Source organism: Diadema antillarum, unplaced genomic scaffold (genome assembly GCF_040938485.1).
Source record: "Diadema antillarum isolate AM-2024a unplaced genomic scaffold, OU_Dant_1.0 seq00000462_RagTag, whole genome shotgun sequence".
Taxonomy (NCBI): Eukaryota; Metazoa; Echinodermata; class Echinoidea; order Diadematoida; family Diadematidae; genus Diadema; species Diadema antillarum.
The window spans coordinates 75,256-89,407 of NW_027271433.1; positions in this window are offsets into that span (position 1 = coordinate 75,256).

The following is a 14,152-nucleotide window of genomic DNA, read 5'->3' on the forward strand; positions in this document are numbered from 1 at the left end:
GACTGACAGGAAGAGACTATCTACATATTGGACAGAGAAATGGGTAATGAAGAGAAAACTAATGATGGGTCAAACCCAAGACACGTGAGACAAGAGATGTACAGTGTAAGCTCACCAATAATGTAAGTAGTATAAAAAGGAGTTGTAGGAAACGATAAACGATTGTGGCAAAAGCGAAGCATGAAATTAAGGCTTACAAAAGCACAAGTCATTTTGAAATGATAATGATAATAATGATAATAGTAATAATAACAATGATATTCATACGGATTTATATTGCGCTAAATCCACTCTGTAGATAAAAATGGAATGGGTAAATATTAGAAGGATAAATTTTCAAATGAAAGTTTCATGATGATGATCACGCAGTTTTTGATTCAGAGCTAAAGGGAATAAAACCTCTCTCTCTCTTTCTATATATATATATATATATATATATATAATATATATATATACATATTGAAACAAAAATACTGAAAACTGATCAGAAATAAATGATGATGAATAGTGAAAACTCTGAGCAGAGAAAATGGGTTTCTATTGAATTGAGATGGAAACCAGATATATATATATGTACATATATTACTATATATATATATATATATATATATATGTGTGTGTGTGTGTGTGTGTGTGTGTGTGTTTGTATATGTTGATTGAGTGAAAGCAGAAACATTAATAGAGAACATCGGTGAAATTTCGAAAATCGGACAATCCATTCAAAAGTTACGAATCTTCAAACTTTCTGTACAGCCATTGCTTTACAAGAAGACTACTGTATAATTTTCCCTGTCACACATGCAAATTATACGAAAAAGTAAGAAAGAGAATTCACCATAATTGTTTTTTTTTTAATGTAATGACATAGCTCATGGTTAACCTCTTTGAGAAGACAGTGGTGGGGGTTGGGAAAAACATTGTCCTAAACAAAGTATTAGTAAGAAGGGGAAGGAATGTGTGCTTTTATATCGCTGTCCATGTACGACAACACGAATGGTTGTACTCTTCTTATCTAGAGATTGCGGTACCGAAACTTTTGCAAAATCCACATTTTGATTTAATTGTCCAAATTTCCTCAAACTTCACAGATAAGTTCTCTTCCTTTTTCCATTTCACTAAATACACATAATTGTATTTCGGTTTTATTCTCCTTAAGTAAAAATGCAGATTTTCCTAGTGACAAATTACTAGGAGACCTATGTATAACAATTATCATGGAAATATGTCTCATCATTTAAGGTATGCAGTTTTCTCTGACCTTAATAGCCGATATGAATATTTTCCTTTATTTATAGATTGCGAGAAACCGATCATGACTGGTCCGAACTTGGAAGCTTCCTATTGCACTAAGAAAGGAAGTGACAAGGCACCTATGTCCGTAGACCAATTGACACCCAAATGCCAAGACAATGTTGATGGCGCTGTGCAGGCTGCAGGAGTGCCATCTAACAGGAATTTCCCCGTTGGAGAAACGAAGATCACTGTTAAATGCACAGATAAGGCTGGCAACGAAGTGTCAAAAGAATTGACAATCATTGTGAAAGGTGAGACATTGTCAGACTTTAAGATAGTAGATACCAAAAGTCTTAGAAATAGAATAATATGAAAGAATTTCATTTTTCTTTTTTAAATGGAATTCGGCGATGGGTAAATATGATTATGCGATAGCGGTATGTTCTTATTTCCTATGAATGTGATAGGTTTGGGAGATATCAGCCGTCGCTTTTTACGAAATAAGAAAATAGGTTTGCAAAAGTTTGGAAGGTGCTACTTGTCTGTATTATATAAAAACATGCTCAACTGCCATATCAAGGTAATTATCAGTAGAACGAGTGAAACTGAATACCAAAAAGTAAAACGAATAATGATGATAAAGAGATTCTAAAGAGCAACCTTTTTCAGATAAAAAGCATTCAATAATAATTTCCTTGAAAAATTGCATCAAAAGTAAAGGAAGCTGTTGAATTTTTAAGTAGTCAATATCTAATATGAAGAGTGGCATCAGTCTTAAGCACAAGTGTTGGCGAGATGAGGTGACGATGTCACACCTTTACAAACCTGATATTGGTATTGTACTGAACAAACCATTCTAAACAGTAGCTACTTCTCGGTATAAAACAACCTTAATTCCCTTTACGGAATGGAAAGAGAATTCAGTTACTGTAAGTAATATTTGGAGTAAAGTTTAAGATGCTTAAAAAAGTAAAGCAAGATAGACGCGAAGTACACAAACACAGACACATAAAGAAACCCGAGAAACCTTTCTTGCAATTGAAAAACGAGGAAAGGTAAGTAAGCGTGGTATGAATAACAGGAAGAGACTATCTACATATCGGACAGAGAAAATGGGTAATGAAGAGGAAACTATTGATGGATAAAACCCAAGACACGTGAGGCATGAGATGTACAGTGTAAGCTCACCAATATAAGTAGTATAAAGAGGAGTTGTAGGAAACGATAAACGATTGTGGTAAAAACGAGACATGAAATTAATGCTTACAAAAGCACAAGTCATTTTGAAAGAATAATGATAATTATGATAACAATAATGGTAATGATAATGCTAATAATAATAATAATAATAATAATAATGATAATGATACGGATTTATATTCCGCTAAATCCACTCTGTAGATAAAAATGGAATGGGTAATATCAGAAGGATAAATTTTCCAGTGTAAGTTTCATGATGATGATCGCGCAGTTTTTGATTGAGAGTTAAAAGGAGTAAAATCTCTCTCTCTCTCTCTCTCTCTCTCTCTCTATATATATATATATATATATATATATATATAATAAATATATACATATTGAAACAAAAATAGGGAAAACTGATCAGAAATAAATGATGAATAGTGAAAACTCTGAGCAGAGAAAATGGGTTTCTATCGAATTGAGGTGGAAACCAGATATATACATACATATATTACTATATATATATATATATATATATATATATATATATGTGTGTGTGTGTGTGTGTGTGTGTGTCTTTGTATATGTTGATTGAGTGAAAGCAGAAACATTAATAGAGAACATCGGTGAAATTTCGAAAATCGGACAATCCATTCAAAAGTTACGAATCTTCAAACTTTCTGTACAGCCATTGCTTTACAAGAAGACTACTGTATAATTTTCCCTGTCACACATGCAAATTATACGAAAAAGTAAGAAAGAGAATTCACCATAATTGTCATTTTTTTTTCAATATAATGACATAGCACATGGTTAACCTCTTTGAGAAGACAGCGGTAGGGGTTGGGAAAAACATTGTCCTAAACAAAGTATTAGTAAGAAGGGGAAGGAATGTGTGCTTTTATATCGCTGTCCATGTGTGACACCACGAATGGTTGTACTCTTCTTATCTAGAGATTGCGGTACCGAAACTTTTGCAAAATCCACCTTTTGATTTAATTGTCCAAATTTCCTCAAACTTCACAGATAAGTTTTCTTCCTTTTTCCATTTAACTAAATGCACATAATTGTATTTGGGTTTTATTCTCCTTACGTAAAAATGCAGATTTTCCTAGTGACATATTACTAGGAGACCTATGTATAACAATTATCATGGAAATATGTCTCATCATTTAAGGTATGCAGTTTTCTCTGACCTTAATAGCCAATATGAATATTTTCCTTCATTTATAGATTGCGAGAAACCGATCATGACTGGTCCGAACTTGGAAGCTTCCTATTGCACTAAGAAAGGAAGTGACAAGGCACCTCTGTCCGTAGACCAATTGACACCCAAATGCCAAGACAATGTTGATGGCGTGGTGCAGGCTGCAGGAGTGCCATCTAACAGGAATTTCCCCGTTGGAGAAACGAAGATCACTGTTAAATGCACAGATAAGGCTGGCAACGAAGAGTCAAAAAAATTGACAATCATTGTGAAAGGTGAGACATTGTCAGACTTTAATATTGTAGATACCGAAAGTCTTAGAAATAGAATAATTTGAAAGAATTTCATTTTTCTTTTTTAAATGGAAGTCGGCGATGGGTAAATATGATTATGCGATAGCGGCATGTTCTTATTTCCTATGAACGTGATAGGTTTGGGAGATATCAGGTGTTGCTTTTTACGAAATAAAGGAGTAGGTTTGCAAAGGTTTGGAAGGCGCTACTTATCTGTATTATATAAAAACATGTTCAACTGCCATATCAAGGTAATTATCAGTAGAACGAGTGAAACTGAATACCAAAAAGTAAAACGAATAATGATAATAAAGAGATTCTAAAGAGCAACTTTTTCCTGATATAAAGCATTCAATACTAATTTCCTTGAAAAATTGCATCAAAAGTAAAGGAAGCTGTTGAATTTTTAAGTAGTCAATATCTATATTGAAGAGTGGCATCAGTCTTAAGCACAATTATTGTTGGCGAGATGAGGTGACGATGTCACTCCTTTACAAATCTGATATTGGTATTATACTGAACAAACCATTCTAAACAGTAGCTACTTCTCGGTACAAAGCAACCTTAATTCCCTTTACGGAATGGAACAAGAATTCAGTTACTGTAACTAATGTTTGGTGCAGAGTTTAAGATGCTTAAAAAAGTAAAGCAAGATAGATGCGAAGTACACAAACACAGACACATAACCAAACCCGAGAAACCTTTCCTGTGATTGAAAAACGAGGAAAGGTAAGTAAGCGTTGTATGAATGACAGGAAAAGACTATCTACATATTGGACAGAGAAATGGGTAATGAAGAGGAAACTAATGATGGGTCAAACCCAAGACACGTGAGGCATGAGATGTACCGTGTTAAGCTCACCAATATAAGTAGTATAAAGAGGAGTTGTAGGAAACGATAAACGATTGTGGTAAAAACGAGACATGAAATTAAGGCTTACAAAATCACAAGTCCGTTTGAAAGAATAATAATAATAGTAACAATAATGATAATAATAATAGTAATAGTAATGATAATAATACGGATTTATATTGCGCTAAATCCACTCTGTAGATAAAAATGGAATGGGAAATATTAGAAGGATAAATTTTCCAGTGTAAGTTTCATGATGATGATCGCGCAGATTTTGATTGAGAGTTAAAGGGAATAAAACCTCTCTCTCTCTCTATTATATATATATATATATATATATATATATATATATATTATATATATACATATTGAAACAAAAATAGGGAAAAATGATCAGAAATAAATGATTAATAGTGAAAACTCTGAGCAGAAAAAATAGGTTTCTATCGAATTGAGATGGAAACCATATATATATACATATATTACTCTCTCTCTCTCTCTCTCTCTCTCTCTATATATATATATATATGTGTGTGTGTGTGTGTGTGTGTGTGTGTGTGTGTTTGTATATGTTGATTGAGTGAAAGCAGAAAATTAATAGAGAACATCGGTGAAATTTCGAAAATCTGACAATCCATTCAAAAGTTACGAATCTTCAAACTTTCTGTACAGCCATTGCTTTACAAGAAGACTACTGTATAATTTTCCCTGTCACACATGCAAATTATACGAAAAAGTAAGAAGGAGAATTCACCATAATTGTCTTTTTTTTAAAATATAATGACGTAGCACATGGTTAACCTCTTTGAGAAGACAGCGGTAGGGGTTGGGGAAAACATTGTCCTAAACAAAGTATTAGTAAGAAGGGGAAGGAATGTGTGCTTTTATATCGCTGTCCATGTGTGACACCACGAATGGTTGTACTCTCTTATCTAGCGATTGCGGTACTGAAACTTTTGCAAAATCCACCTTTTGATTTAATCGTCCAAATTTCCTCAAACTTCACAGATAAGTTTTCTTCCTTTTTCCATTTCACTAAATGCACATAATTGTATTTGGGTTTCATTCTCCTGAAGTAAAAATTCAGATTTTCCTAGTGACAAATTACTAGGACACCTATGTATAACAATTATCATGGAAATATGTCATCATTTAAGGTATGCAGTTTTCTCTGACCTTAATAGCCAATATGAATATTTTCCTTTATTTATAGATTGCGAGAAACCGATCATGACTGGTCCGAACTTGGAAGCTTCCTATTGCACTAAGAAAGGAAGTGACAAGGCACCTATGTCCGTAGACCAATTGACACCCAAATGCCAAGACAATGTTGATGGCCCTGTGCAGGCTACAGGAGTGCCATCTAACAGGAATTTCCCCGTTGGAGAAACGAAGATCACTGTTAAATGCACAGATAAGGCTGGCAACGAAGTGTCAAAAGAATTGACAATCATTGTGAAAGGTGAGACATTGTCAGACTTTAATATTGTAGATACCGAAAGTCGTAGAAATAGAATAATATGAAAGAATTTCATTTTTCTTTTTTAAATGGAATTCGGCGATGGGTAAATATGATTATGCGATAGCGGCATGTTCTTATTTCATATGAACGTGATAGGTTTGGGATATATCAGCCGTCGCTTTTTACGAAATAAGAGAATAGGTTTGCAAAAGTTTTGAAGGCGCTACTTATCTGTATTATATAAAAATATGCTCAACTGCCATATCAAGTTAATTATCAGTAGAATGAGTGAAACTGAATACCAAAAAGTAAAACGAATAATGATGATAAAGAGATTCTAAAGAGCAAAATTTTCCAGATATAAAGCATTCAATAATAATTTCCCTGAAAAATTGCATCAAAAGTAAAGGAAGCTGTTGAATTTTTAAGTAGTCAATATCTATATTGAAGAGTGGCATCAGTCTTAAGCACAAGTGTTGGCGAGATGAGGTGACGATGTCACTCCTTTACAAATCTGATATTGGTATTGTACTGAACAAACCATTCTAAACAGTAGCTACTTCTCGGTATAAAGCAACCTTAATTCCCTTTACGGAATGGAACGAGAATTCAGTTACTGTAACTAATATTTGGAGTAGAGTTTAAGATGCTTAAAAAAGTAAAGCAAGATAGACGCGAAGTACACAAACACAGACACATAAAGAAACCCGAGACATCTTTCTTGTAATTGAAAAACGAATAAAGGTAAGTAAGCGTGGTATGAAAAACAGGAAGAGACTAGCTACATATTGGATAGAGGAATGGGTAATGAAGAGGAAACTAATTATGGGTCAAACCCAAGACACGTGAGGCATGAGATGTACAGTGTAAGCTCACCAATAATATAAGTAGTATAAAGAGTATTTGTAGGAAACGATAAACGATTGTGGTAAAAACGAGACATGAAATTAATGTTTACAAAAGCACATGTCATTTTGAAAGAATAATAATAATAATTATAATAACAGTAATGGTAATGATAATGATGATAATAATGATAATGATAATAATACGGATTTATATTGCGCTAAATCCACTCTGTAGATAAAAATGGAATTTGTAATATTAGAAGGATAAATTTTCCAGTGTAAGTTTCATGATGATGATCGCGCAGTTTTTGATTGAGAGTTAAAAGGAGTAAAACCTCTCTCTCTCTCTCTATATATATATATGTATATATAATATATGGATACATATTGAGACAAAGAAAGGAAAAACTGATCAGAAATAAATGATGAATAGTGAAAACTCTGAGCAGAGAAAATTGGTTTCTATCGAATTGAGATGGAAACCATATATATACATATGTGTGTGTGTGTGTGTGTGTGTGTGTGTGTGTGTCTTTTTATATGTTGATTGAGTGAAAGCAGAAACATTAATAGAAGACATCGGTGAAATTTCGAAAACCGGACAACCCATTCAAAAGTTACGAATCTTCAAACTTTCTGTACAGCCATTGCTTTACAAGAAGACTACTGTATAATTTTCCTTGTCACATATGCAAATTATACGAAAAAGTAAGAAAGAGAATTCACCATAATTGCTTTTTTTTCAATATAATGACATAGCACAGGGTTAACCTCTTTGAGAAGACAGCGGTAGGGGTTGGGAAAAACATTGTCCTAAACAAAGTATTAGTAAGAAGGGGAAGGAATGTGTGCTTTTATATCGCTGTCCATGTGTGACACCACGAATGGTTGTACTCTCTTATCTAGCGATTGCGGTACCGAAACTTTTGCAAAATCCACCTTTTGATTTAATTGTCCAAATTTCTTCAAACTTCACAGATAAGTTTTCTTCCTTTTTCCATTTAACTAAATGCACATAATTGTATTTGGGTTTTATTCTCCTTACGTAAAAATGCAGATTTTCCTAGTGACAAATTACTGGGACACCTATGTATAACAATTATCATGGAAATATATCATCATTTAAGGTATGCAGTTTTCTCTGACCTTAATAGCCAATATGAATATTTTCCTTTATTTATAGATTGCGAGAAACCGATCATGACTGGTCCGAACTTGGAAGCTTCCTATTGCACTAAGAAAGGAAGTGACAAGGCACCTATGTCCGTAGACCAACTGACACCCAAATGCCAAGACAATGTTGATGGCGCTGTGCAGGCTGCAGGAGTGCCATCTAACAGGAATTTCCCCGTTGGAGAAACGAAGATCACTGTTAAATGCACAGATAAGGCTGGCAACGAAGTGTCAAAACATTTGACAATCATTGTGAAAGGTGAGACATTGTCAGACTTTAAGATTGTAGATACCGAAAGTCTTAGAGACAGAATGATATGAAAGACTTTCATTTTTCTTTTTTAAATTGATGTCGGCGATGGGTAAATATAATTATGCGATACCGGCATGTTCTTATTTCCTATGAACGTGATAGTTTCGGAGATATCAGCCGTCGCTTTTAACGAAATAAGAGAATAGGTTTGCAAAAGTTTTGAAGGAGCTACTTATCTGTATTATATAAAAATATGCTCAACTGCCATATCAAGTTAATTATCAGTAGAACGAGTGAAACTGAATACCAAAAAGTAAAACGAATAATGATAATAAAGAGAGTCTAAAGAGCAAAATTTTCCAGATATAAAGCATTCAATAAAAATTTCCCTGAAAAATTGCATCAAAAGTAAAGGAAGCTGTTGAATTTTTAAGTAGTCAATATCTATATTGAAGAGTGGCATCAGTCTTAAGCACAAGTGTTGGCGAGATGAGGTGACGATGTCACTCCTTTACAAATCTGATATTGGTATTGTACTGAACAAACCATTCTAAACAGTAGCTACTTCTCGGTATAAAGCAACCTTAATTCCCTTTACGGAATGGAACGAGAATTCAGTTACTGTAACTAATATTTGGAGTAGAGTTTAAGATGCTTAAAAAAGTAAAGCAAGATAGACGCGAAGTACACAAACACAGACACATAAAGAAACCCGAGAAACCTTTCTTGCAATTGAAAAACGAGGAAAGGTAAGTAAGCGTGGTATGAATAACAGGAAGAGACTATCTACATATCGGACAGAGAAAATGGGTAATGAAGAGGAAACTATTGATGGATAAAACCCAAGACACGTGAGGCATGAGATGTACAGTGTAAGCTCACCAATAATATAAGTAGTATAAAGAGGAGTTGTAGGAAACGATAAACGATTGTGGTAAAAACGAGACATAAAATTAATGTTTACAAAAGCACAAGTCATTTTGAAAGAATAATAATAATAATTATAATAACAGTAATGGTAATGATAATGATGATAATAATGATAATGATATTAATACGGATTTATATTGCGCTAAATCCACTCTGTAGATAAAAATGGAATTTGTAATATTAGAAGGATAAATTTTCCAGTGTAAGTTTCATGATGATGATCGCGCAGTTTTTGATTGAGAGTTAAAAGGAGTAAAACCTCTCTCTCTCTCTCTCTCTATATATATATATATATATAATATATGGATACATATTGAAACAAAGAAAGGAAAAATTGATCAGAAATAAATGATGAATAGTGAAAACTCTGAGCAGAGAAAATTGGTTTCTATCGAATTGAGATGGAAACCATATATATACATATATTACTATATATATATATATATATATATATATATATATATGTGTGTGTGTGTGTGTGTGTGTGTGTGTCTTTTTATATGTTGATTGAATGAAAGCAGAAACATTAATAGAAGACATCGATGAAATTTCGAAAACCGGACAACCCATTCAAAAGTTACGAATCTTCAAACTTTCTGTACAGCCATTGCTTTACAAGAAGACTACTGTATAATTTTCCTTGTCACATATGCAAATTATACGAAAAAGTAAGAAAGAGAATTCACCATAATTGCTTTTTTTTTCAATATAATGACATAGCACAGGGTTAACCTCTTTGAGAAGACAGCGGTAGGGGTTGGGAAAAACATTGTCCTAAACAAAGTATTAGTAAGAAGGGGAAGGAATGTGTGCTTTTATATCGCTGTCCATGTGTGACACCACGAATGGTTGTACTCTCTTATCTAGCGATTGCGGTACCGAAACTTTTGCAAAATCCACCTTTTGATTTAATTGTCCAAATTTCTTCAAACTTCACAGATAAGTTTTCTTCCTTTTTCCATTTAACTAAATGCACATAATTGTATTTGGGTTTTATTCTCCTTACGTAAAAATGCAGATTTTCCTAGTGACAAATTACTAGGACACCTATGTATAACAATTATCATGGAAATATATCATCATTTAAGGTATGCAGTTTTCTCTGACCTTAATAGCCAATATGAATATTTTCCTTTATTTATAGATTGCGAGAAACCGATCATGACTGGTCCGAACTTGGAAGCTTCCTATTGCACTAAGAAAGGAAGTGACAAGGCACCTATGTCCGTAGACCAATTGACACCCAAATGCCAAGACAATGTTGATGGCGCTGTGCAGGCTGCAGGAGTGCCATCTAACAGGAATTTCCCCGTTGGAGAAACGAAGATCACTGTTAAATGCACAGATAAGGCTGGCAACGAAGTGTCAAAACATTTGACAATCATTGTGAAAGGTGAGACATTGTCAGACTTTAAGATTGTAGATACCGAAAGTCTTAGAGACAGAATGATATGAAAGACTTTCATTTTTCTTTTTTAAATTGATGTCGGCGATGGGTAAATATAATTATGCGATACCGGCATGTTCTTATTTCCTATGAACGTGATAGTTTGGGAGATATCAGCCGTCGCTTTTAACGAAATAAGAGAATAGGTTTGCAAAAGTTTTGAAGGCGCTACTTATCTGTATTATATAAAAATATGCTCAACTGCCATATCAAGTTAATTATCAGTAGAACGAGTGAAACTGAATACCAAAAAGTAAAACGAATAATGATAATAAAGAGAGTCTAAAGAGCAAAATTTTCCAGATATAAAGCATTCAATAAAAATTTCCCTGAAAAATTGCATCAAAAGTAAAGGAAGCTGTTGAATTTTTAAGTAGTCAATATCTATATTGAAGAGTGGCATCAGTCTTAAGCACAAGTGTTGGCGAGATGAGGTGACGATGTCACTCCTTTACAAATCTGATATTGGTATTATACTGAACAAACCATTCTAAACAGTAGCTACTTCTCGGTACAAAGCAACCTTAATTCCCTTTACGTCATGGAACGAGAATTCAGTTACTGTAACTAATATTTGGAGTAGAGTTTAAGATGCTTAAAAAGTAAAGCAAGATAGACGCGAAGTACACAAACACAGACACATAAAGAAACCCGAGACATCTTTCTTGTAATTGAAAAACGAGGAAATGTAAGTAAACGTTGTATGAATGACAGGAAGAGACTATCTACATATTGGACAGAGAAAATGGGTAATGAAGAGGAAACTAATGATGGGTCAAACCCAAGACACGTGAGGCATGAGATGTACAGTGTAAGCTCACCAATAATATAAGTAGTATAAAGAGGAGTTGTAGGAAACTATAAACGATTGTGGTAAAAACGAGACATGAAATTAAGGCTTACAAAATCACAAGTCATTTTGAAAGAATAATAATAATCATAGTAAGAATAATGATAGTAGTAATAATAATAATAGTAATGATAATAATACGGAATGATATTGCGGTAAATGAACTCTGTAGATAAAAATGGGAGGGGTAATATTAGAAAGATAAATTTTCCAGTGTAAGTTTCATGATGATGATCGCGCAGTTTTTGATTGAGAGTTAAAAGAAGTAAAACCTCTCTCTCTCTCTTTCTCTCTCTCTCTCTCTATATATATATATATATACCATATATATATATACATATTGAAACAAAAATAGGGAAAACTGATCAGCAATAGATGATGAATAGTGAAAACTCTGAGCAGAGAAAATGGGTTTCTATCGAATTGAGATGGAAACCATATATATATACATATATTACTCTCTCTCTCTCTCTCTCTCTCTCTCTCTCTCTATATATATATATATATATATATATATATATATATATGTGTGTGTGTGTGTGTGTGTGTGTGTGTTTGTATATGTTGATTGAATGAAAGCAGAAATTAATAGAGAACATCGGTGAAATTTCGAAAATTGGACAATCCATTCAAGAGTTACGAATCTTCAAACTTTCTGTACAGCCATTGCTTTACAAGAAGACTACTGTATAATTTTCCCTGTCACACATGCAAATTATGCGAAAAAGTAAGAAAGAGAATTCACATAATTGTTTTTTTTTATAAATATAATGACATAGCTCATGGTTAACCTCTTTGAGAAGACAGCGGTGGGATTGGGAAAAACATTGTCCTAAACAAAGTATTAGTAAGAAGGGGAAGGAATGTGTGCTTTTATATCGCTGTCCATGTGTGACACCACGAATGGTTGTACTCTTCTTATCTAGCGATTGCGGTACCGAAACTTTTGCAAAATCCACATTTTGATTTAATTGTCCAAATTTCCTCAAACTTCACAGATAAGTTTTCTTCCTTTTTCCATTTAACTAAATGCACATAATTGTATTTGGGTTTTATTCTCCTTAAGTAAAAATGCAGATTTTCCTAGTGACAAATTACTAGGAGACCTATGTATAACAATTATCATGGAAATATATCATCATTTAAGGTATGCAGTTTTCTCTGACCTTAATAGCCAATATGAATATTTTCCTTTATTTATAGATTGCGAGAAACCGATCATGACTGGTCCGAACTTGGAAGCTTCCTATTGCACTAAGAAAGGAAGTGACAAGGCACCTCTGTCCGTAGACCAATTGACACCCAAATGCCAAGACAATGTTGATGGCGCTGTGCAGGCTGCAGGAGTGCCATCTAACAGGAATTTCCCCGTTGGAGAAACGAAGATCACTGTTAAATGCACAGATAAGGCTGGCAACGAAGTATCAAAAAAATTGACAATCATTGTGAAAGGTGAGACATTGTCAAACTTTAAGATAGTAGATACCGAAAGTCTTAGAAATAGAATAATATGAAAGAATTTCATTTTTCTTTTTTGAATGGAAGTCGGCGATGTGTAAATATGAGTATGCGATAGCGGTATGTTCTTATTTCCTATGAACGTGATAGGTTTGGGAGATATCAGCCGTCGCTTTTTACGAAATAAGAGAATAGGTTTGCAAAAGTTTGGAAGGCGCTACTTATAAAAGCATGCTCAACTGCCATATCAAGTTAATTTACAGTAGAACGAGTGAAATTGAATACAGAAAACGTAAAACGAATAATGATAATAAAGAGATTCTAAAGAGCAACTTTTTCCAGATATAAAGCATTCAATAATACTTTTCTTTACAAATTGCATCAAAAGTAAAGGAAGCTGCTGAATTTTCAAGTAGTCAATATCTAAAATGAAGAGTGGCATCAGTCTTAAGCACAAGTGTTGGCGAGGTTAGGTGACGATGTCACTCCTTTACATACGAGTATTTGATATTGGTATTGTACTGAACAAAACCGTTCTAAACAGTAGCTACTTCTCGGTATAATGCAACCTTAATTCCCTTTACGGAATGGGACGAGAATTCAGTTACTGTAACTAATATTTGGAGTAGAATTTAAGATGCTTAAAAAAGTAAAGGAAGATAGACGCAAAGTACACAAACACAGACACATAAAGAAACCCGAGACATCTTTCTTGTAATTGAAAAACGAGGAAAGGTAAGTAAGAGTTGTATGAATGACAGGAAGAGCCTATCTTCATATTGGACAGAGAAATGGGTAATGAAGAGGAAACTAATGATGGGTCAAACCCAAGACACGTGAGGCATGAGATGTACAGTGTAAGCTCACCAATAATATAAGTAGTATAAAGAGGAGTTGTAGGAAACGATAAACGATTGTGGTAAAAAAGGAGACTTGAAACTAAAGCTTACAAAAGTACAAGTC